Source organism: Wasmannia auropunctata, unplaced genomic scaffold, assembly GCF_000956235.1.
Source record: "Wasmannia auropunctata unplaced genomic scaffold, wasmannia.A_1.0 LD336037.1, whole genome shotgun sequence".
In the NCBI taxonomy this organism is placed as follows: domain Eukaryota; kingdom Metazoa; phylum Arthropoda; class Insecta; order Hymenoptera; family Formicidae; genus Wasmannia; species Wasmannia auropunctata.
Window position 1 is genome coordinate 1,460,744 of NW_012026853.1, and position 24,291 is coordinate 1,485,034.

The 24,291-nt window shown below is 38.2% G+C and overlaps 1 protein-coding gene across 2 annotated transcripts in view; it reads right to left on the reverse strand.

Moving 5' to 3' along the window:
* Positions 1–24,291, reverse strand: part of LOC105452157 (MOXD1 homolog 2) — a 266,861-nt gene that overhangs the window by 187,841 nt on the left and 54,729 nt on the right. Inside the window, exon 1 of one of the 2 annotated variants that reach the window (XM_011693042.1) lies at positions 12,848–13,641. The exons of the other annotated variant lie outside the window; for it this stretch is intronic. The gene's annotated coding sequence lies outside the window, so the exon portion shown is untranslated. Of the gene's footprint in view, positions 1–12,847; positions 13,642–24,291 lie in introns of those variants that run through there. 2 annotated transcript variants of the gene reach the window in all.

A 24,291-nucleotide genomic window follows, 5' to 3' on the forward strand; every position in this document is an offset into this window, starting at 1 on the left:
TAAGGTAAAGTGATGTCCAAAATCAAAGAGCGGCGATGAAGAAAGTTGGAGATGGATACGTCAAGGATTATGGAGAAATTCCCGTAATTTCGAAAGGAACATGAGACAGGAAGTAGCGATATTAGCGAATCCGGCAGCGAGTCATGATTAGCTTTAGTGGCTTCGAGTCAGTCGAAGAACAGGTGCGAGGCTTTTTCTTCATTCTTCTTGCGCCACCTGCGCTGTGTAATATATTCAAGGCCGCTAAGACTTATTCATAAATCAGATCTCACTTTCATTCATGTGCCTGACGCGACACTATCTATCTCTCTCTCTCTCTCTCTCTCTCTTAGCGCCAAATGCGACGCACAGATTACTCCTTACTCTCGTTAAGAGCCGTTTGATACTAATTTCTGCCTTTTACGAGCTCATTTAAAATCGCACTGTAAGAGGTCCTCGGATGTGCGCAGGGCAGAATATCGCGTATGTACGTACTAAATTCTGAAATTAGCTTATCTGCAAACTAATTATCATGAGAGAGGGGAACCTCTGTTCAATATACCAATCACATTTGATCAGTGTACAGGGAGGAATTACGAACATATACATGTATAACTATAGAGGTTCGAATAGGGAACTCGAAGATAATCAAATAGTAGATAATTTTGGTAAAATTAGTGATCAGTGTGTAAATGCGATAATACTAAAAATGTACTCTCTATTTTGCCATAGATAGTACAAAACTGAAATAATTAATACGAATAAAGATGTTTCGTGAGAGCGAAAAAATACAATGAATATTTTAACCGCGAAATTTACGCCAGTATTTCATAAAATAAAACAGCCGAAGTAAAACAGTGTAACTCCTAACAATCTGAATACATTTGCAGGACTGAAATAATCCTTATTATTTTTTCTAGTTTATAATCCCTAGTGTCTGTTGCCGTCATACAAGGACATCTCTGGATTTTACGACCCCTAAAATAATAATTCAAATAACGCGCTTCTATACGCGGATTATTGTCAGTTTATTGTTTGCGCGTAGACGAGCGATTCGCGACAGATGCAGCTGCGCATTTCTCTTTAATGCTCGAATACAGCCGAAGGGACAAATGATGAACAATTTAATGTTTTACCCCTTCGTAATAGGATCTATTTCTGTTATCTTCGCGCGATACAGGCGTGCAGTGCCGGATGAGAGGGGTGCGACGGATAGGGGAGGACCGATGGTGTCCTGCACGCGCGGGCCGACACCGACCGGTGTTAGACCGCCTAAAAATACTCGCCAGAAGCACTGTAATATAATTATCTACATGATATATGGAGCCGTTCATCCATTTCTTAACGGCCAACATTTGTCATCCGACGCAGATGACGCGGGCTATCTGTTGTCTTTCGACTTTCCTGCCCGCTTGCTCGTTCATAGCTCGCTTTAATAAAAAATTTATTTCGACAACAGAAATGATAGTAATCTCAAGGCTTCCCGAGTTTCACTGTCATTTATCCTCTGTCGACTCTGTCATTTCTGTAGGAAGGAGTGGGAAGAAGGGCTGTTTGAAGTAAAATGAGAAGTTCTATTTCGAGAAATCTCTTTAAACGCGTGCTACATCAAGATAAACATCGAAGATGGGTATCGATAAAAGTGAAGCATATTAGATTACTGTTTCGCACGCGATAAACTGCAGTGAGACATTCATTTTTCGAATAATGCCGCCCAAAATCAGTTTATCTAAAATGTGCATCGGGCAATGCGATCGACGGTGCACTAAAGTTTTCCAGGGAAAAAAACAAACTTCGTTATCCACGAGGGCCGGCACGGTGATAGCGTCGTTTATTTGATTTCCCGCTTACTGGGGTGAACGCGAAAAAATCTACATCAATATCGACATCGATCGCCGCGCGGCGCGACGCAACGATATATACCCCCGATACTCGATTAATCATTTCGGTTCATACTTCGGGATTTTAACGCGCGACAAAAGCTTGAATGGCCGGATTCCGGCGAGGCGTGACGGAACGGAACGGACAATACGTATGAAATATAACGACGCCGATGAAAATTTCTCGGGACAAAAGCGAACGCGCCGCGCTTTTCCGCGACCTCGGTCGGCACCGAATTCGCGAATTAGCAAGTCAAAGTTGCGACAGGAATATAGTTCGATTAATTACATCATTCCTATCTCTCCCCCTTTGCATATTCCGCTCTGAAATTCTAAATTTATGTGTAGCGTCGCGAGAGTAAAGAACGTCGCGTCGCTTTCTTGTAGCTTTTCTCAAGATAAGATCACGAAGAACACGGATGCAATCACCAGAATTAAGAAGCAGATTAATAAGCGTCAGATTAATAAATCGTCCATCTTACCGCTTTGCAGATTCAAGATTGCACGATATCATTTTAAAATTTTTACGAAGTAATTATGTTACATTATATCGAATTTTTTAAACAAAATAAAATAAAAATGTTATTTTATTGTACTTGGAGCTATTATAATTGCCAATTGGTGCTATTATATTTGATCTTAATATAAAATTATAGATTATTTATTAAAAAATATCTAATTAATAGTTATTTATATCTAAAAAATACCTAAGTAATTTTAAATCATTACTATAAAATTATAAATAAAAGAATATAAAATAATTGTACTCTTTTATATTCTTAATTTAAATTTCTTTTCAATTATTTCAAACCAATATAAATGCAATATAAATACTGCAAAAGATCAATGATAAAAATATCTATTGAATAGTATTGGAATAATTGTGATGTTTCACATTTAATAATCCTGTTCTGTTAAATATCGATTACGCTAGAATATCATTTAATTGTCTAATGTGAGCGAAACTAAATTTATTCGTCCAATAGCAAAAACTACGTACATTTTTCCATCTTGCTGGCAAAGCTACGGAAATCAAGGACGTCGCGATGCCGGCTTAACGCCCACGTCGCGTCGTTAATACGCGCAAAAGATCAAAGAGCGAATTCTGCTCGCGGGCAGTTGGAAATTAGCAAATCAAAGGGAACCTCTAATACACTTTCCTTGTGGCAAAATGACGATTCCTACCTTAGTCTCGAAATGTCGAAAAGGACAGGCGGCGATATTGATCGCACCATCTGCTCGACAAAGAGGAGCACTGACATAAAGCTCCTCTAATATATAATTCAAGATAGAACCATGTCGATTAAGCGAGGTTCAGCTTCCTCGAAAAAATTCTGACTTTCCGATCTAGTTTTGACAAAAAGCAAATCATATGCCAATATTTTTTTAAGCTAATATAATGTCAAATATATTCGCCATCTTTCACAATATAACGATAAAAAATAAGTTGACAAAATTAAAAATAATCTCTGTCCTCTAAATATACAATGCAGCTTAGAAAATTAAAAATAATCTCTGTTCACTAAATACACGATGCAGTTTAAAATATTCAAGAACGTGCCATTTTTCGGACCTCTTGCTTCACTGTTCTCCGCGGTAATTGCATCATTTAACGCCGTTCAATCCAATGTTCTAAATTTAGTGCCAAGAAAAATGATCCTCACAGTTGCAATGCGACTCGATATCGGTGCGTAATATAATCACATTCGTAATAATCACACGGGGATCCGAAAATACCAACCAAAGGAGCACGAGGGATCGCTGAGCATGCGGGGCCAATTCAGTATTAGCAAGTCAAAAGGCGCGAGTGCGCCTGTCGTCGTACTGCCGTCCTATCATATAATGCGTACCTTTGTCGCGATGAAATGATGGTTTTCGAGGAGCAGCTTAATCTCATCGCCCTTCCCAAATTACCGGGTCGTCCCAGCGGCTGGTGGCGACTGTGCTCTCACCGTAATTTGTAAGCGCGCCTCGGCCCACCGGGTCCCACCGGCCCCCGCGTTTCTTCCAACTCCCTCTCCGCGTTTCGCCATCTTTCATCGGACTTTTCACGGCAAAATTATACGCCGAGTGACAAAACGCGAGGGCAGACGTGCGTTTTATTTGCCCCCCCTACATTAGCATTCCTCGCGGCTATCATTATCTTCTCAATGATCATTCCGGTCTGGGACGAGTTTCTGATCAGTCGATTAATTCGATACCTTAATGGTACCACGTGGGTGAGGCGCGAACGCGACTCGATGATCATGGAGGATGATCGTCGAGAGAACGGCTACCAACAGTAACGTAATGAAAAGAAACGTCATTAAATCTCTCTCATAAATCCCAATCTTCTAATATACCTTAAAATTGGCAGTACAAAAAATGATGGATAGAAATATGAATCATTAATTTCAGTTTTTTAAAACAAAAAATAAAAGAATGTAATAAAAATTTAATTAAATAAATTGTAAAGTATAATTTTAAATTACAGCATATTATGTATATAATTCTTATAAATGCTTCCTTACATAATTCTATATATAAATTATATGTTTATATACAATAATTTATATAAAATCTCCAATAAAAAAAGAAGAGAGAGAGAGAAATATTTCAAATAAGAAGAATATTTCAAATAAGAAGAGAGAGAGAGAGAGAGAGAGAGAGAGAGAGAGAGAGAGAAATATTTCAAATAAGAAGAATATTTCAAATAAGAAGAGAGAGAGAGAGAGAGAGAGAGAGAGAGAGAGAGAGAAATATTTCAAATAAGAAGAATATTTCAAATAAGAAGAGAGAGAGAGAGAGAGAGAGAGAGAGAGAAATATTTCTGACAGTGAATGTCAATTCAAACGTACTGTCTACTGAGATTACTTCAGGAGCATTGTTTTGAGAAATTCAAAGCAAGATTATTAATTAGACGGATTCTGAGAAGTGATAGTGCAAATTCAAGGGACAGGGATAAGCAACTTTGCCAAATCGAATTATCAACTACTCCTTAACAATCCAAACTCAATCGAAATTCACGAGCTTCGCTATGGTCTTAGCGAAACGCTAGAGAACACAAAGGAATAGAATTGCCATATTATTGAATAATAATTAACTGAAGGAGCAAACGGATAAGGCAAACATATCAAATTTAATTACGTTGAACTTTCTGAGATTGTCAATTTTAAAGTTCAGATAATAATAGTAGCATTATATTCTTAATGAATACACTTGCCTACTTTGACCGGTTTCATTAAACGCAATCGCGCAGACCGATAATATTATACGAGGTATAATGGAAAGTATAGTAATTTATATCTCTAGGTATAAATCAATCTTTGTAAAGATATGACACAATCATCCTCGCCCACTTATCTCTTCGATTAGCTTGACATTTCGCGCAGGATGTCGATGGAAACGCATGCGTTGCAACGAACAATGATTTTCCGCAGCGAGTTATTCGACCTTTGACGTCGGGGATTCATCCCGTCGTCCCATAATTATTATGCTGTACCCGACGCTGACAGATAATTTAAATAAAGAGTCGCGCGCGAGGAATTAACGAGGACCCGTGCAGTAATGTCAGAATGACGATCGTTAATTGTTACAGTGCGAACGAATGTTTGGCAATGTACGACGGCGCGTAGTTGTTCATTTCGGATTAGGATAATTGGGCTTGCAGAGGGTGTCAAACACCGAGGGTCGCCGCGCTCGCCCGGATTTCACTAATTGGTATTATCAAGCTTTAGCGACTAATGATATTAATTGACGCTCGCTATCGCGTCGCGAGTCAACCTTTTCCGAGGTATACCGACGCTTCATTTATTAAGAGAAAAGTCTCTCAATCCTATTCACAAGTTGTATACCTACATGACAATAAATATCTGAGGAATGGAGTTTTCAGTATTTTTAAATGAGCTACTCTCTTAAAAGTGAATCAGTGGAAACATTACTGATTTTCAGCGTATATCATTTTCCATAATTTGAACTGATAAGCAGTGACTATTCGATATTGTTTCATTGATAATATAGGTCCTGATTCAAACAATAAATATCACTGAAAGACAGTAAGTTCTTTCACTGTCAAATAATTTTGAAAACTGAAATTTACTGTCTTTCAGTGATATTCACTATTTGAAGCAGTATATTATCACTGAAACAACGTTGAAATAATCACTGTTTATCACATTTCTAAGTATACCACTGGAAAATAATATACACTGAAAATCAGTGACGATTCCTGCACTGGTTCGCTTTTAAAGAATAGTCAATAGTTGATAAAACGACTGAAAATATTTATTTTAACGCTTTCTATTATTTCTCACGTATTCACAAGAGATGATATAAAATACTTTTTTATTTTCTATAATATTTAGTCAGTAAATAAATCGTTACCACACGGTTGCAAACGCGATGCGCGTGATGTATTCTTGGGAAACGTCAACGAACTTCCCAGGTGTTGATGCTTCATGTGAGAAACTCGGATTTTTCTCGGATAAAAGGCCTCGCCGAAAAATCAGATCGACCGAAGAACAATGCGCGTGGCGATATCTCATGTTCTCAGACTCCGACGCGCTTGGCAAGGCGGTTGCACAAGGCGACAGGATGTTAAGAAAAAGTCGGTGCATGCATATATAAGCGCGAGCGGAAATACGTGACAAATGCGTGATTTGCCTGTGAAGTGAAAGGGTGTCAGGGGCTCACGTGGGTGCCGGCCGGCCGGCCGAGCGGAACAGAATAGAACACAGCAGAATAGAACAAGCGATATGTTTTGATAGCGAAACACAACTCTCCGATCTCGTGAAATCGGATTTATATATAATTATACGATACGAGTAAATTACGAACGACATCGTGAACGCTGGTGAAATAGATTATAGAGTATCATATTAGAAAATATGAGTTATGTATATAGCGCACAGGAAATGCTTATCGTAAAAATAATAATCAATCTCAGAGAAAACCACTGAATTTAAATTAGATGTTACAAATTACCGCGAGATATAACGGGCCGCGTGAGTTTACGTAGGAAATTACGCTGGAAGAGAGACTACCGATTCGTTTACGTCAGCCGCGGGTGAATATAAAGTGCATATTCGCCCTTTAATGAATCTTTTTTCGTGGCGGATATGACGCGCGGGCACACGGTCGCGCGTCATATGCGGAAATGAAATTGCGATATGCTAAAGAGCGTGGTGTATTCTTGGAAGTTCTCGTCGTATCAAGGAGCGCGTTAACGCCGCTTAATTTATAGAGGCATAAAATAAACCCGTGATCGATATACCTGCGCGCACGGACGGCGAAATTCACAGCTGAAACACATACAGGAGCATGCAGAGAGATCCTATCGCGGCGACTCGCGAAACGAGAATTCGCGTGAGCGAGCTCGTCCGTCCGTCCGTCCGTCTGGCCGTCCTGTCGGGAGAGGTCTTACACTGTCTTGAGTGCCGGGGCCTTTGCCGGTTCTCCATCTTATCTGTTGGGCTATTTAAGACGTCGCCGGCGATCCCTGTCAAGCGAGACCGAAAGAGAGAGGGGGAGAGGGAGAGAAAGAGAGAGAGAGAGAGAGAGATCCGCGAATCACACGTGGATTAGCTGATAAACGACAGATGCGCGCGAGCACGCCAAGGACCGACCGTAAATTTAGGCAGACACGGGAGCGGTCCGTTCGATCCGCTCGCTCTCATTGATTCGCCCGGGATTAGATAAACGCGACAAATGATGCATACTAAAGAGTCTTCTATCCGGCTTCTATTGATCGTGCCGTTATCTCGTCTTCTGGAGAAAGACAATTCCGGACGTTCACTGATAACGCGAGTTCGTCGAATATGTTAACTGTTTTGAAGAGTGGACAGGAAAGACTCGTAGATGTACGTTGACGTCAGACAATTTTAATATATCTTTCGACAACTCTAAAATGACGCTTATTAAAAAATTCTTAGAAGCAGACTGTAGCTAAGAAATTATTTAAACAAAACAAAAAAAACTGAAAGATTGTGGTAAATCTCAGACTTATCGATTCGATAAAATATTTAACGTTCTAAAAGAGTTTCATCCACGAAAGATTCCAGTATCGAAACTCGATGAAAAATGTATACAGCGCAATATAAAGATATTATTGTAACAATTAGCGTTAATCTGACAATACAGCAAGTAAGAGATCTGCGCAAGTGATCTGCAAGTTGCACGATAACTATTTTTAAAGGAATAATTATATACATAGATGCTTCTCAAGCCACTAATATTCTTGTATGAAATGAATGTTGCACGTTACTTATCTTTACAATTTCAATGCAAATTGCGCGCTACAGCCTGCGTGACTAATTTAATATGCCATGCTACCTTATTATCGCACGTATAACAGAATAGAAGGCTTTAAATTTTCATACTACAAACATTGCATTCGCAAATTTTCGAATGTACACCCGACCGTAATGTACTAGAATTATATTAATAAAATAATAATCTTATTCGTATAAAACGCATCGCACTTACATTATATTTTACGTTTAATGATGTTCCATTATATCAAGCAAATTTCATTCTTCTTCATTGTTTTTGATGTAAAAGGTATTAAATTATACAATCACATAATACAGAATATATGATACAATATGTATTCTGTAAACGTTAATATTAATAAAAGTAAACAATAATTAAAATATATGAAAGGGTATAATAAATTATGGTAAACAAAATCGTGCTAGAAAGGATAAACATAGATAAAAAGCCGAATATACCGATATTAATTTGAGTCACGATAATTTCAATAAAGTAGCATTAATTTCTTTTTAATTTTAAACAAGAAGATTAATAAGTATCGATACGCGACGGAGATTTATTATTATTACTAACCCTTCCGAGGGCAAAAGCACATTTGAAGAGACGCTTTTTCGTACAGGGATGAAGAACGAGATCCGTTAACAGATTGCTTTTTCCGTCCGACGGCAAGCGAACGAGAGAATAATTTTCATGCGAGAGTGACGAAGGAGAAAGAGAGGGCTGGAAGTGCGGGAAACGCAAACGGTCTCGGGAACCACGGAGGACCTTCCACGAGGAGAGGGAGCTTAAAGGAGATAGCCGGGTAAGGATCCTGATGTAGGACAGTCGGGTTGAAACATCGCCCGACGGCCGCGGCGTTATCCCCGCGCACCATCTCGCGCGCTCTCGCGACAATCTTTCCGCACTTCGCGAGAGGACCCATTCCTCAACCTATATGGAAATACGATCGTGCGGCACGTCGCGAATCGCCGCGATATCAAAGAGACGAATCGAATCGATTGCTCCTTTTTTTGTGTAATCAGCACAAAAACGATTCAATCACGCTTCGCGCGACTTCGCCTTTGCGGATTTATTCTCATAAAAAGTGCGAAATGAGCTTAGCTGTATCTAAAGAACAACAGCTATCAAATGTACAAATTGAATATCGTCGAAACAGGATTATTAAGGTTTTAATGACTTTCTTTTTCTTATTACTAAACTTACTTTTCTTATAAGATGCGATTCGTATTTTGCGAGTTTAGTAATTTTAGTCGAAAAATAACAAGATGTTGAAAACATACGAGGCAAAAAAATGTTAATGAGCCTTATATGTGAATAGAACATTTAACTATTGTACCTTCCTAAATACCATTTAAGAAATTATCATTAGCTTTTGAACGGTTCATTCATACAAGTTCTTTAAATCCTTCTAGTCTATAAAAAGAATGACTTGAATACCTCAGCTATAAATATTAAGAATTAAGAGTGTGAATGAAGATAAAAGACATTTTGTAGAAGATTTAATAAATTACGTCTTACTTTTTGCGCGCATTCTGATTTTCCATCACGCATATTCAGAAAAAGATATTTCGTCTCGACAGTCGAGACGAAATATTTCATTCTCGCGTCATATATCATACACAGCGCAAAGATTACAATATAAGAGTGATTCACTGTGAGCTTTTACCATTCGTCATTCTCGCTACCGTCATATTTTTTAACATGTCGTATTCATAAAGTCACTTGTAACACAACGCATTTACGAAGTACTAAAATCCGCGTTCACGAGACGTTAGCTCGTATTATGGCGTTACTATAGATGCTACTAACCAGGTCCAAGTGATTCTGTCAAGAACTCTGGGATCTGTTACGGTTTACGGTTTAGGAAAGATCATAGCTTAACCCTTTCAAGGCTCTCGTGACCTACCTAATATCACCACGTTATTCTTCGAAATGTTTAACATTTTAAGGAGATTATCCGTAAGATTATCCGTCCCAAAAATAAATACTTTACATCCGGCTTTGTAGGTAGCTACAAGAAAAACTCGTAAGAAAATCAAATTATATACAACGCTGGAAAATCACAACGTTGGAGCAACACAAAACGAGATTTAGAATAGATTTAGAAAGTTAGAAAATAGCGCGGTTAAAAATCGTGACGCATATATCGAAGATACGTTGAATTGATCGACGAACAGTTCGTGCAGTTTCCTTATTTTTATATTTTGACCAGCATAAAAATCGTGCATAGAGAAAACGAATATTTTCTCCTATAAATAGTGAAAAAAACCGTCGACTTAAATGAATTAAGATTTATGGACATCCACGACAAAAAGATTCTAAGAGAGAAAGAAAAATTTCCCGCAGTGGGCACGGCGCAAAGGGGTCCCGTTCGAACTTCTGTTATTTTCGTTTTGGCCGCTGCACGACACGACAATGCTCTTAAATTCACCGCCTTGGACTGCGGAGACAACGCCGTTATACACTCGGAAACTTTCACGGAAAAAAAGACCGAGATGTGCCGTTAGAATTAGTCCGGTTATTGTCAGGTCTCGATTGAAAACATTGCGAATCGAGCCAGGATGTCGCCTTTAGTTCGAGATTTGCAATCTCATCGACGGAAAGCCCGCGGAATGTCATTGACTGCGACATTAAAGCGGAAGAATCGATTATTGCCGGTTTTGATAGCATGAAAAGTGTTTCGTGTACATGTAAAAATTTAAAGATTATTCGACATCACTCTGATTCTATTGTAAATCTGTTTGTGAATCGTTGCTATATTAAACACCGGTTTAGTTCTGATTTGAAGAAATCAATCAAGAGCCGCGAGATTCCGTCGCTCGCACAGTCCCGATAATAAATTCACTCGAATAAATTTCAAAAGTATTAAACAATAATCCACTAATTTTGTGGCCAGTAAATTGTGTGTACAAATGGAAAGATCGGCTTCATATTTATCAAAGAGCCTGTCGCGAGCAGGTACTGCGATAATGACAGGTTGTATACGAGACATTAGCGTTTGTCACACGGCACTAAATTTCAGCGCGGAACTTTAAATTGGGTCCGAAAACTTGATTTCCACATTTTTTTTCCCCCTACGAGCCTACATATGCACCGAGTGACACACGCGCAGATGTGTTTCGTGTGATCGAGAGCTTCTGTGTTTTACGATCGCGCGCGATTTTATTTCCTTTTTTGCGGCGTGGGATCACTTTCGCGTTTCACTGGCATTGTGCGAGCTCGGAGCGACAGACTGCGCGTGACAGGCGCCACGGCATAAACATCGATCTGCGAATATTACCGTGAAGCATTATTCGCGAAATGACTCTCGCGGTGCTCGCAGCTACTCGCTAGGTGAACCAGAAACTTCAACCATTTGCTATCAAATCGCCGAGCACGACGGCGGACTGTTAACTTTCGCGTTTCTCACGGCAATTGAGAATCATTTTTTTTCTCTCTCTCTCTCTTTACAGGAAATAAAAATAACACGGATCTATAAACACGACTTTTATTTGATGAGCGATAGAAAGTGATAGCATCAAATATTGGGATGTTTTCATCCTTGAAAAGAGATAGTGCTCTCTAAATTTTTTATTAGAATTCTTTGTGATATTTGACTTGTGCAAGTCTTCTAGTAAGTCCCAATACTTCGCTATTAGTCATCAAATATATTATTTATAGACACAAATCGAAATAACATATCGCGTGATTATAAAAATGTAATTAATAGATATATTACAATAACAATTATGACAAGAATGCTTTTTCCAAAGATGTTACATTTGGAGTAAAATCTTTCTTTACTCCAAAGTAAAATACCGGGAAAGATATTACGCATTTTTAACACAATCATATTTAAATTCATTATAAAGCGCTCCCTTTCATTACATAGCGTATATTACCGTGTAAAAAATTTAAAATATTTTCAACTTTTAATGACGTTTTTTCACGTAGAAACAAAACATTATTAAAGTGAAAATTTTTCAATATTGTGTCAAGACACAATGGAGACCGCTTAAAAAGTAATTATCTCTTTTCCAGCATATTTCTATTCTTATATCGAGTTATCATAAGATATCGATGTCGATAATATGATTTCATCATCGGTCAAAGCAATGACATGTTTCATAACACTTCACATAGTTATATTGACAATGAGACAAACACGTCAAAGATCTTAACAACTTTTATCAAGCGAAACTTTGTCTAACGCGCCGACAGATTCAAAATTGTGTCAATTTCCACGAAAGAATAGCGTAAACAATTTCTTTTCATAAAAAAAGTTGAAATCATAATACTGATAAATTTATTCATTCTTTTTACATATCAATCTTTAAATAATGTATCTACGTGCCTGACTAACTTATTTTCCATAGAAAAAAAAGTTGAAATCATAATACTGGTAAATTTATTCATTAATTCTTTTACATATCCATCTTAATAATGTATCTACGTGCCTTACTAACTTATTTTCTACAGATCCCGTATAAAAACGCAAAATGTTTCGTGAAACATAATATTCTGAAAATCTCTAACTTGTACCAAAAAAAATATGTAATCAAATTTTACGATAAATTTACGAGCTTAGGAGGTAGAACGAGAAATAAGTATCGCCCATTAGCAACGCCCAAAAACGTCACAAAGTGCTATCTAATCTCTCGAATGCTTTTCAAACATTTCCTAGACTTTTGTGTTTTCAGGCTTCGTTTCTCCGATTGCGTCGGTCCGCCGAATTTTTATGAGTCATAAAGAAAACTCACCACTCAGAAATATCGACCACGAAGATGTCCCCGAGCCTGTGCCGAGTTTGATGAGCGTCGGTCTCGAGGAACGGTGTGATCCTCTCCGTCGGTTATACACACCCGCGTCGTTAAGAACTCCCTATCACCCGCCGCCCCGGCGATCACACACTTCCGCCACTGTCACTCACTCACTTTACGAACTCCTCGATTACGCCCTTCTACAATTGAAGCCGATAACTCTCCCGACAGCGAGTATCGGTTGATAGACAACCACTCGCGCCTCTCTCGATCTGTTTATCTGCGCGTCACTCTCTCGTCTCCTTGTTGACGTCCGTCGTCACGACGCTACGAAAGTTGCGCGCACCGATTTTGCGCGATCAAGCAGATATCACACCATCCACTGATTGCGATCGATAGGTTCCATCGGGCCGACGCTCGCGCAAGAGAAATACGAAACTCCGTTTCTCATGAACGGGCGACAGAGAGAGAGATAGAGAGAGAGAAAGAGAGAGATGTACGTCCGTCGCGATCGGAGCTGAGATTTTGTCAAAGGATAACACCGTGGGTCTCGTCGTTCTTCCGAGATCGAACGATTACTCACGAAGAAAACTGTATTATCACTATCTCGCCGACTCTCGTCCGTCGAATTAGATGATCTCGAAGCTTCAATCGACTTCCTTTTGCTCCTTTTCCTTCTCTTCCTCTCGCAAACGGGGAAAAACACGCACTCCGTTACAACGCCGCACACAGGCCAACCGCGCGCCACGGCACCCGCCTGTGAACTGAACGCCGCCGCGACCTGAAGCCGGGACCCGACTGGTTCCTCGGCCTAGGGGAGTCCCCACCGCTTTCTCCTACTGCTCTCTCCCACCGCTCTCTCTCTCTCTCTCTCTCTCTCTTCCCCCCCCTCCCTAACCCCCGTTACGAGAACACCCACGTTCGTTGTCGCGCGCGCGACCCTACGCGCGCACCATCCCCCGTGGATCTCTATTCTATCCTTTGCCTTCCCGTGCGTTTCCGTTCCTACTCTCTCCAACCCGCGCCTTCCGTATCTCTCTCTCTCTCTCCCTCCCTTTCCGTCCATCTCCCTCTCTTTCTTCGAGAACTGTTCCTCTTCTTCCCACTCTCTCTCCCTCTACAATCCTGTCGCTCTCGATTTTCGCCCTCTTTCTCTCTTTCTCGCCCGCGACGACTCTCGGAGTCGTCCTCGTTCCGCTCGCATTCCAACGGTGGTCGGTTCCTCTCCTCTACGACTGCCTATTCCTTCCCGCGCGCTCTATGCCATGTTCCGACTGCCTAACACCGACCCTTCACGTACGAACGACCGAACGACCACCCCGTTCTCTCTTCACCGGCAGCGCACACGATCAACCACTTCCATCTTTCTCTCTCTCTCTCTCTCTCTCTCTCTCTCTCATTTCTCTCCGCGAAACCGCGCGCCGAGGGGGAAGGGGTGAGTGCACCCTTTGCCGAGGACTTTCCAGATCTCTCCCACCTCCACCCCCAACGTCCTACACCCCATCCTCCGTCCGCGTCCCGACCAGCCGTTCCTTTCAGAAATATTTCGAACGTCCGCGCGCATGTACATCCTTGCACCTGACTCCTTGGAGTTCTCCACGGTCGAGGAAGTGCGCCGGCCAATCCCGGGCACATGTTCGACACTTCCACTCGTGCCATTCTTCTCGGATCAGGCCGGGAGCGAGACGAGGGCGGGACGGGGGATCTCTTTATCATACTCGCGAGTAAGCGGAGCTGCTCGAAGAAAAGGGTGTTACTCCCTTTTTTCCTCTTTTGACCATTGGATTTCAGCGTGTGGGGCGACGCGACGGTAAAATCGAGAAAGAAATTTCCATCGGACGAAGCTAAGCACAGGTCATTTTTGCGGTTTATCGATGCAAAATGAAAGTCTCGATACTTCATTTAATGTCACGACTGTTACCTGTAATAATGAATGTTGGACTATTTCTAACACAAGTTAAAGTTATTTAAAAGAACTCCTATTAACACTTAACCACCGAGCGACAAACATGCAATTTCGGACGAATTCGCATTCTTAAATAATTACTCCATTATTCTTCAATATTGCACATTAGCTCGGGTAATCCCTATTTTGCTAGTTAATGTTTACTGTGTGCTCGTATTGTCAGTAAAAAAAAAGGTATTATTTGAAGCGAACTGTTATTTCAAAATAACAATTACAATCCCGATACGACCGCGGGAGAAATTTTCGTATCAGCGAAAATTGATTTAAGCTCGATATATTGAAATTTCAACACAACTAGATTAATTTGCGAGCCTGCTTATAAATTCCTTTCATTACGATGAAAACTGTAGTCCCCGGGGATTACTGCATATTTGCAGAATGAATTTTGGTACGATCGCGTAATTGCATCACCGCGCTATTTGCAAGACACTTTTCATAGCTCTCCCCGTTCGACAAATGGCGTCGGCGCGAGTGACATTTCCATTTCCATTGCGAGGCAACGCGCATAAATTCGATACGCGCAACGAGTTCTCCGTGCCACACACGGGGTTACGCCAATTTCCAGCCGTGGCGCCCGCATCACGCCGGCCACAATTAACCGGCAATTAATTGCGCGCATGTAGATCCCCTTACTTTGAGGTATCGCGCGTACCCCATAAGAGTGGAGCGTCTCGTACCAGCAGAAGTGTCGCGAAGTAGACGTCATTAGTCATAGTCATCGACGGAGTGCTATCTCACTTAGCGTCCTCCCTAAGTGCGTATCGCATATCCCGAGGGACCTAACGTATCTATTTATCTATATGCCTATATATTTTGCATGATTACATCGAGTGACGACACCAGCAGAAATTGAAATATCTCGCGACGTATCGCGCTTTAACTGAATAAATTATGTGTCGAGCTAACAAAGTTAGTTACGTTTTAAATATACGTCTGCTTTGCATATATTACGCGCTTTTAAAGTTACACTCTGGCGAAGATATATAATAAATATATTATAGGTTTAAAATATCAATGTATTCAAAATTTTCGTATCGTAAAAAGCTATTTATTTCTAACATGGAGTAACATTCGCTGGAAAAGCTTTATTTCGTTTACGTTTTTCGTGTTTTGAAAATAAACTGCTATCACTTTTTTTTTATAATAAATAGCTCGGATTAGTATTATTAACGAGGTATAAAATAACGCGCAACATGCACTCGTAACATTCTGTTTGTGGGTAATACATATTATATTGCAAATGTAAGATAACTAATTGTAAGATGATTGTTATCGATTCGACGACAGCCGTCTCTCTGTTATTTATGCCCCTCCTTCCTCCTTTAATATCAGCCTCTTTACGCACTCTAGGATACTATCCGTGTGTATCGGGAGGGTCTCCTTCCGAGCCCATCAAATTTCGCGCTGCCGCAAGCAAAAAAAGAAGCACGCAGAATTTAATTCTTGCCCCTTGGCTTGAACGTAGTCGCTCTTGAAAATTGGATTTTTTTAATGAAACCTCATTCGCCTGGAAGCAGCAGCTGAAGATTAAGTTTCCCGGTAGACAATATGAGATACTTGCCTTTAGCGGCTCTTAGAAACGTATCGCAATAAGGCCCCATACGCGAAAAACCCATTTATTTTGAAATTCATAAATTTCGAACACAAAATCAGTAACAGTGTTTTTGGAACAAATTCTATTTTTTCACATTTGCCGCATGCAGAATTTTACGACAATGCTCTAATTTCGTTAATAAAGCTCGTATCATACTTTTCGTGCTGCAAAAAAAACTGTTTAATTCTTTTTAGCCGAAAAAATTTTAATATAAATCGGCACTGTCGAATATATGTCAATGTGTCATCTCATGTATAGTATAGATTAAAGATATAATTTTTAAACACAGATGCCCCACACAAAGTAAATATATACGCAGCTATATATAAATACGCTGTTTTTAATTTCGACATTTGTTACAAATATATTAAATATCAAAAAAAGGGATATATACACGATTATGAATAGATATGCGATTTATCGAGATACAAAATTAACATTTCTAAATATTAGTTCACATATTTAAATTCTTATTATCAATTAACCAGATTGCAAATGTACCATTGGCTTGTAGACATTAAATATTTATGAATTTTCACAATTGCATTCTAATTCAAAGTCATTCTCCGAAGCTAGGATTCTAATATTTTAGATAAATAATTCAATTTCACCGAAGCAATCGCAAATTTTTATCTACAGTAGTTCTAGTTCATGTTAAAACAAGTTTCGTTCGATGTATCTAATTAATAATAACGTATGAAACGATTATACAGAGAATTTATGTTCTTTATAATCGCCACAATAGATCACTCATCTGTTGAGTCATCTGCGGTATTTTGAGATGACCTTGAGTCCTACGCACACAGCTGAAAATCACTCCTGATCGGTCGACCGTAAAACTTCTGCTTATAGCGATTCCCTACTTTCGCTTTTGCGACAGTACCGGATTACCGAGACCCTCTTGGACGCAGTAAAACCGGTAATAATCGTAATTTACATCTGTTCCATAACTCATGATTTATGGGACTTAAAATTTTCATAAGCCGCAAATAAGTATTGGCGCAAATACTTGGAGACCGACTGTCGCTCTCGCGTATGCTTTAAACTTGACAATGCAAAACGAACACGCATCTGCGGTAGACATGTGTTTTGAAAACCTGATCATTCTCCGCTTGAACCGCAACCATATTCATCGTCAACAACACCAATTACAATTAGTATTTTATATCCCGAAATATTTCTATTCTAATTAATAAAATAAAATAAAATATAAATGCGTTTGATATTATAACTTTAATATTTCAATGCGTCATTAAATATGGAAAATAAAACGTTTGTTATAAGTTTTAAAAATTGTGCATATTTATACATCAATAAAAAAGAAACATTTAAATTTGCGCCTTTTATTTGTCACTGTAAACAAGTTAATATTATTACAAAAATTATTTATCGATATTACCTTTAGAGATAAAATTTCATTTTATAATTTATAACGTAACATTTTATAGTCGCAAATAAAATCCGCATTTTGCTCGTCTGCATTAATTTACAAGTATCCTCCATGTAGCCTGCATAGATACGCATCGTGTCGTGAGCACTCTATCAATTCATTACGTTACATCCCGGAACAAACGAATTTCGCAAGTCCCGAGAGAGCTGTCATACTGCCATCGATCATATTTGCGCACTGCTAACCAACGCGTCGGGTTGCAAATAAAAAAAAAGTTGAGGACATTAACCACTCGCACACACTAATTATAATAGTTATAATCTCGCGTTTGGTAACTGAAACTTCGGAAGTGGCAGTATGTTCACGGTTCACGCACTTAAAGGGACACTTTATGTATACATTGTATTATACGCTTTCGATCATCATTCTGCACTGACCTTGCAACTGTCAGTCCTTTTTATTTTTTTTTTTCCTCCCTACCACGACGATACGAAGATACACGAGTTGCTCAGCAGGTAAAAATTACGACTTCAGTTTCGAAAGTTTAAGAGCCTAGTTGCGTCACGCAACTCGACGATTTTTCTTGAATTCCTGACGAAAGGTCAGCATGTTTTTAGCCTGCATTAGTGGAGGAAGTTTGAATGGAATGATTGTCACGGGACATGTAACTAAACCCTACTTTTCACAAAACGTCTATGACACGACATAATATCCTGCAGGGTTATTCTATACCGTACTTGACCAACGTCACATAAGTTATTTGTGTAATCAATTTTCTTTTCAGAATAGTTTTTAAATTACGAGTAACTGGAAAAGCTACTTCATGCTAATTAAATTTCAATAATGTAAATAATATAAGATATTTTTCATTTAATTTCAAATTACTTGTAATTTTTAATATAAAATTTTATTTTGAGTCTTTTTATTATCAAACCTCTTTTTATTAAATTTCTATTAAAAACATTAATAATCTGAAAGATTATTCTACATCCAATAAAGAAAAAATTTTAAAATAATTTATCACTTATATTTATTATTAAATAATATAGTGGAGTTAAACGCCGCATATATCGTATAATCGATAAGCGCTCGAATGAGAGTTACCGCAGTAATTCGCGGCATTATCCCTAAACGTAATCTGCTAAATCGTTAATTACACCTAAGGTCGAGAAGAGGGAGGCTGAGGCTTCGATTCATTCGAGTATACCGCAAGTGCGATGTCTATGCTGCTGCGGTTACATCGAGCTTAAGGACTATGTTCGAGATTCAGCCTACAGTGTGCTTCAAAAGATCACCCTTACAACCACGATCAATATTCCCTGATAATTTCAAAGTCAACTTTTCTTTGCAATATAAATTTAATTAAATGAAACCATAACTGTCAATCTCTATTGACATAAAATATATATGACATAAAAAATTTATTACGATATACTAAGACAAAGAAGTATAATAATACCGCTTGTAAAAGATTGAAAAGAATTTCCAAGATTTATTCTCAAACATAATTTAAAGGTCTACATGATACAAAGAAAAGCACAGCTATAGTAATAATTTAAGAAAAAATCAGAAAAAAACACGTTCTGCTTTGGGTCAGTCCGAGAAGACCTTGTCCCCTTTTTTCTTCGCCGAATTTTCATTCGATCCTCTCGTCAACGTTCTCTTTGGGAAGGAACAGAAAAATACTGGCCGTACCGGACGCGGGGCTGTGCACGTGGACACTTTCCGGTTTCTCACCCCTAGCTCAGCGGACCCCGCCGCGACTGGCGCCCATTAGAGCACTCGTATATTTTTACTCGACCGATATATCGTCACTCCGGCGCATGTATTGCATTAGCACGGGAGATTCCTGCTTCAGATAACGCCGGTCGAGCCGGTAACGATCCCCCGAGTGCTAACAGGAGGTGTGAATTTTAGAGCCGAACGTTATACCAGTCAGCCGAGCACCCTCTTGGGCGTTACGCCTTGATTAGGGAGTAAGTGATATCGCGATATCTTGTCGACCCCACCTGACATTTTAAAAATAATTAAGACGCGTCCATGTTTCACATTTAGTTTAATTTCTAGTCTCTATAATCAAAGTATACTTTTTACTTTGTTCGTAGTTTTTAAATTGCCTTCAAAAAATATATATTTTCAGTCGCCGTTACTTTCTATTGAAAATAATATAAGGAAACATTTAGCCATTCTTCATTCGGAATTGATATCTATATTATTTATCGTGAAATCACCAGCCTCACTTCACTCGAGGAGTAAATTTTTAATTATCCCCTGTACCAGAAATGCGCAGAAACGGTATTATCGTAAAATCGTCAAAACTCTAGTGGAGGGAGCTTGAAAAGTTTCGTCGATAGCATTTGTGTGATACAGTTCACAAGCTCCTAAGTCCGCTACGAGATCGCCGGAGAATCGTCGTTCTATAATTCCATTAGTTGCGCGAGCCGGTCGTTCCCACGTTCGTCGAATCGTTCGGCCCGGTCGGCCGACCGAGGGACGAGAGAGAATCGTTCGAAAAGTTTGCCGATCATGACCAGTTAGTACGATTAGTGCCCGCGAAGTACTCAAGCCCGTCTGTAGCTCAGTGTACATGCCCCGTGAATTCTCATACAAGCTTAAGTGACGATATAACTAATATGTCTCGAAAAAAACTCGAAAATTACTCTATGAAAGTTGTCATCCCTCTTCTTGTATCTTTCTGAAATCATCTTTATTTCAACAAAAAAAATCATGATATTTCAGAAAAAGTTGATAATCACCCAATCATCGTACATCCAAAAGAGATTTTTTTAAATTTAAACTAGGTCAAGAGTCTAATATCAGATACATTTTTCATAATTAAACTATTTATTAAATATAAATTTTAAATATAAATTTAAAAAATTGCATACAAGTTTATATCTTGCAAGCAGATCTTGAAATTTAGAAATACTATCATCGAACAATTTTCTTTCTTTCATATATGTATTTTAAATTATAATATTTCACGATAATTAAATTATTGATTACAATTAATAATATGGCTATCAATAATATAATTTTATTATATCACGTATCGTTCAAGTTATTTTCACTTAGATATTTCTTGATTATTTTCTTTCTAAATAATTGAATATGAAACTTAAACGACTTTAGTTCGTTATAATAAACGATTTATACAAGTTTCCATACAATCGTGTGCCATGTGTCAATATTTGAACGAGAATCAATTCAATAGGCGTCGAATGTCAAATCTTCATTGAATATTAATCCTGTCTATTCTACATGCCCAATCTCAGATATCGATTCATTAACGCGTAATTCGATAAACGTCGAACCAAACGTAATTTCCAAATGTCAATGTCATCCGAAAATTTAATTATCTGCAGATAACGAGGTACAAATCATTAAATCGAACAGCTCTCAAAATCCAGTTTAGGCTCTAATACACTTTTCTTGAATCTATAACAAACCTATAATAAAGGACAAGAAATTGGTTGCTATTTAATTCACTTCAATTCTATTCGGTTTTGCAATTTACATTAGAGAGAAAAAGAACTCTAGTACCATCCTGCCGTAAATCTCAAGTAAAAATTAAATTGTAAATTTTTTAAATAACATTATATCTTCACAGAAATATATTTCGCGACTCTTCTAAACTTCACAGAAGTAACGAGGAAATATGTCTGAATATAAACGCGAAACGAAACTTGAAATTTACTACTTTTAAAGCAGTATCATAGAAATTTCTGACAGTTCACAGCGCAAGAAATGATGCGTAATATTAATATCATCCAAATCATTAAAAACTAAATTTAGAAATTGTTATTAAATATATATGTGATAACACATGATTATAACAAATAAATAAGTGCAGCATAAGTTCCTTTTAAATACAATTTTGAAAATGGTAATTAAGAAACTTTAAATTAAAATTTATCGAAACTGTCAATTTTCTCTACGATTTTACCCAACTATTTTAATAACATAGCACACAACATACACAATTGACTTGGTAAAAGAGCAAGTTTAGAAAATCAAAGCAAAAATGACAGAAATAGCTTTTGGTTCATTTTTAATAACAGTAATTACATAATAAACATTATATTTATATCAAGAGCTTTCAAAATATTCTCCTAACTAATTAATTTTCTTTCATTTCTCTGATAAAAAAGAAATTCTCCATGACGACTCTATTCGATGCAAACGTGTTTGCCAGTTGGCATGCAAAAACTGTCACAATATACCTACAAGTGGACTAATACTTTTATGGGGCATATCATGGAGCGCATATCCCCACCGAAGCCGTTGGAAAACGGTTGTCCTATGGCGGAAATGTTTATCCCACGTACTCGCGAGATTTGGAACGCTGCCACTTGCTCTACATACGTGAACTGCAGCGCCAAGTAAGCGGCAAGCGGCAGCGGTCCCGCTCGCATTTTGCAGCGCACCGTCGCGATTTACACCCAGATTACATTACACGATCTCGAACAAGCCCGAATATTGTATTTTACGCTCCGGCGTCTTCCGCTCCAGTGGGTTTTCGAGCGCAATGGAACGTAAGAATAAGGTGTATATTTTGTCGAAAAATTTGTATCGGTATTTCAGCGGATGAATCTTGACTACTGTACCGTAGAAAAGAACGATGTGTGGGGAAATGATAAAAGGTAAGTAAATAGTAACAATTTCTTTTCATACAGATGATTGCATAATTTATTGTGAAGCAGAAATTTTACGTTACACGGCACTCAACTTGGTACGACGAAACGTTTAATCACATGGAAATTACTGCAGCAATTTTGCTTTTATAAATGTATATTAGTTTAAAAAGTGCCAGAGATTTTTAATATAAGCGAATATATACAAAAATGCAAATAAATTTTTTCTCATCTCGATCTTAAGAACGTTAAATAAAAGTGTGGGGCAAACAGAATTATTAATATCTGCAAATTATTAACCTGTCCTCCTTTTTAAGTATCGCAGTTACATCACTATGGTAGTATAGACTTCACAAAACAAAAATAGCTGTTAATATCGACTTCTACGAGCTCTCTTTAAATAATAATTGAAGAAATATGTCCTCGAGTTGCGACAGTTGCATTCTCGGAAAATAGGCGCAAATTATATGCTTCGATTCGTGTAAGACGGTGACAGTTATTATATTTATGTGACAGTAGATCAAGCGTAACATAATTTCCAATGTAGGTACAAGTTGTAAAAGTTATACTGCGCACCAACCCTAGTTAACCGTAGTTAAGCTTATTAACCTGTTGACATTTTACTCATTATAAAGCATCAATACGCCGCGGTTGTACACTAAAGATGAAATATAATGTGAAAAAGCAAGCAAAATGTATCGATACATCGACAATATCATCGGCACACCTGCCTTGCAGCCCGATGTTGTACATTCGTATTTTCTCAGAGGCTGCAAGGCACCGGGGTACATCCTAAGAATGATTTAAGTATACAAGAAGGATACTTGGAGCGCGTTTACTTTAATTTACAGCGTTCCTTTCGATTTCGAGATAAAACGGGGCCGACGCGCGCGCGATACGTTCTCTCCTCTTTTTTCCCCTCGGTTTTTCATCGAAGCTTCGCAGCAGCGCGCTACTGGCGAGCGTTAATCGGAGGTAGAAAATTTCCAATAAAGAGTCACGTTTACCGAATAGCCGAACAATTTCGTCGCGGTGCGGGAAACAGTAATGGGAAGCCTGTCAGTCGTAAAACAGGCTATGTGATAGGAAAAAAAAAAAAATAAAAAGGCAAGGCCAATATTTGTGTTTGGATGCGTCGATGCTTGGAATTATTAAAAGCGCAATTCAATCGTCTTGTTTAACGCACAGCTACCGAATGCGTTTTTTTTTTATAATCAATTGAAAAATCAGATCGAGGTTAATCGTGTCGATTATTGCGTGACTGTTAAAGCAACGTGTGTTGCATTAATTTCTACCGAGCGCACTTTACGACGGATTCATTTAACACCGATGTGCGCAAAGATAATTACATTAATAAATTTTGTTCCTATTCCGTGAAATTAATAATCACTTTTAAAAATTGTCCATTATGCATCCATTATCGTGATCCATTACATATAAATTTTTTTAATATCATTTTTAAAAAAAGATCTTAACAAAATCATATTTACTCCTTCCTCGTAATAGATATTATTTTTATACCTTTTTATTTAAATTTTTGCGATATATTACTTACTTCGTCTCATATTGTTAGTTTAACTTTTTTTACATACATATGTAAACGTTTAATCTCAAAAACATAAACAAAACCATATTTATTCTTTCCTCTTAATAAAGATTACTCTTATATTTAGATTTTTACGACACATCGTAACTTACTTCGTTTCATATTATTAGTTTAACTTCTTTAATTATACATATGTAAACGTTTAATCTCAAAAACATAAGCAAAATAAAAAACATTAACAAAGTCATAATTACCCTTTCCTCTTAATAAAGATTACTCTTACACTCTTTTATTTAGATTTTTACGATATACCG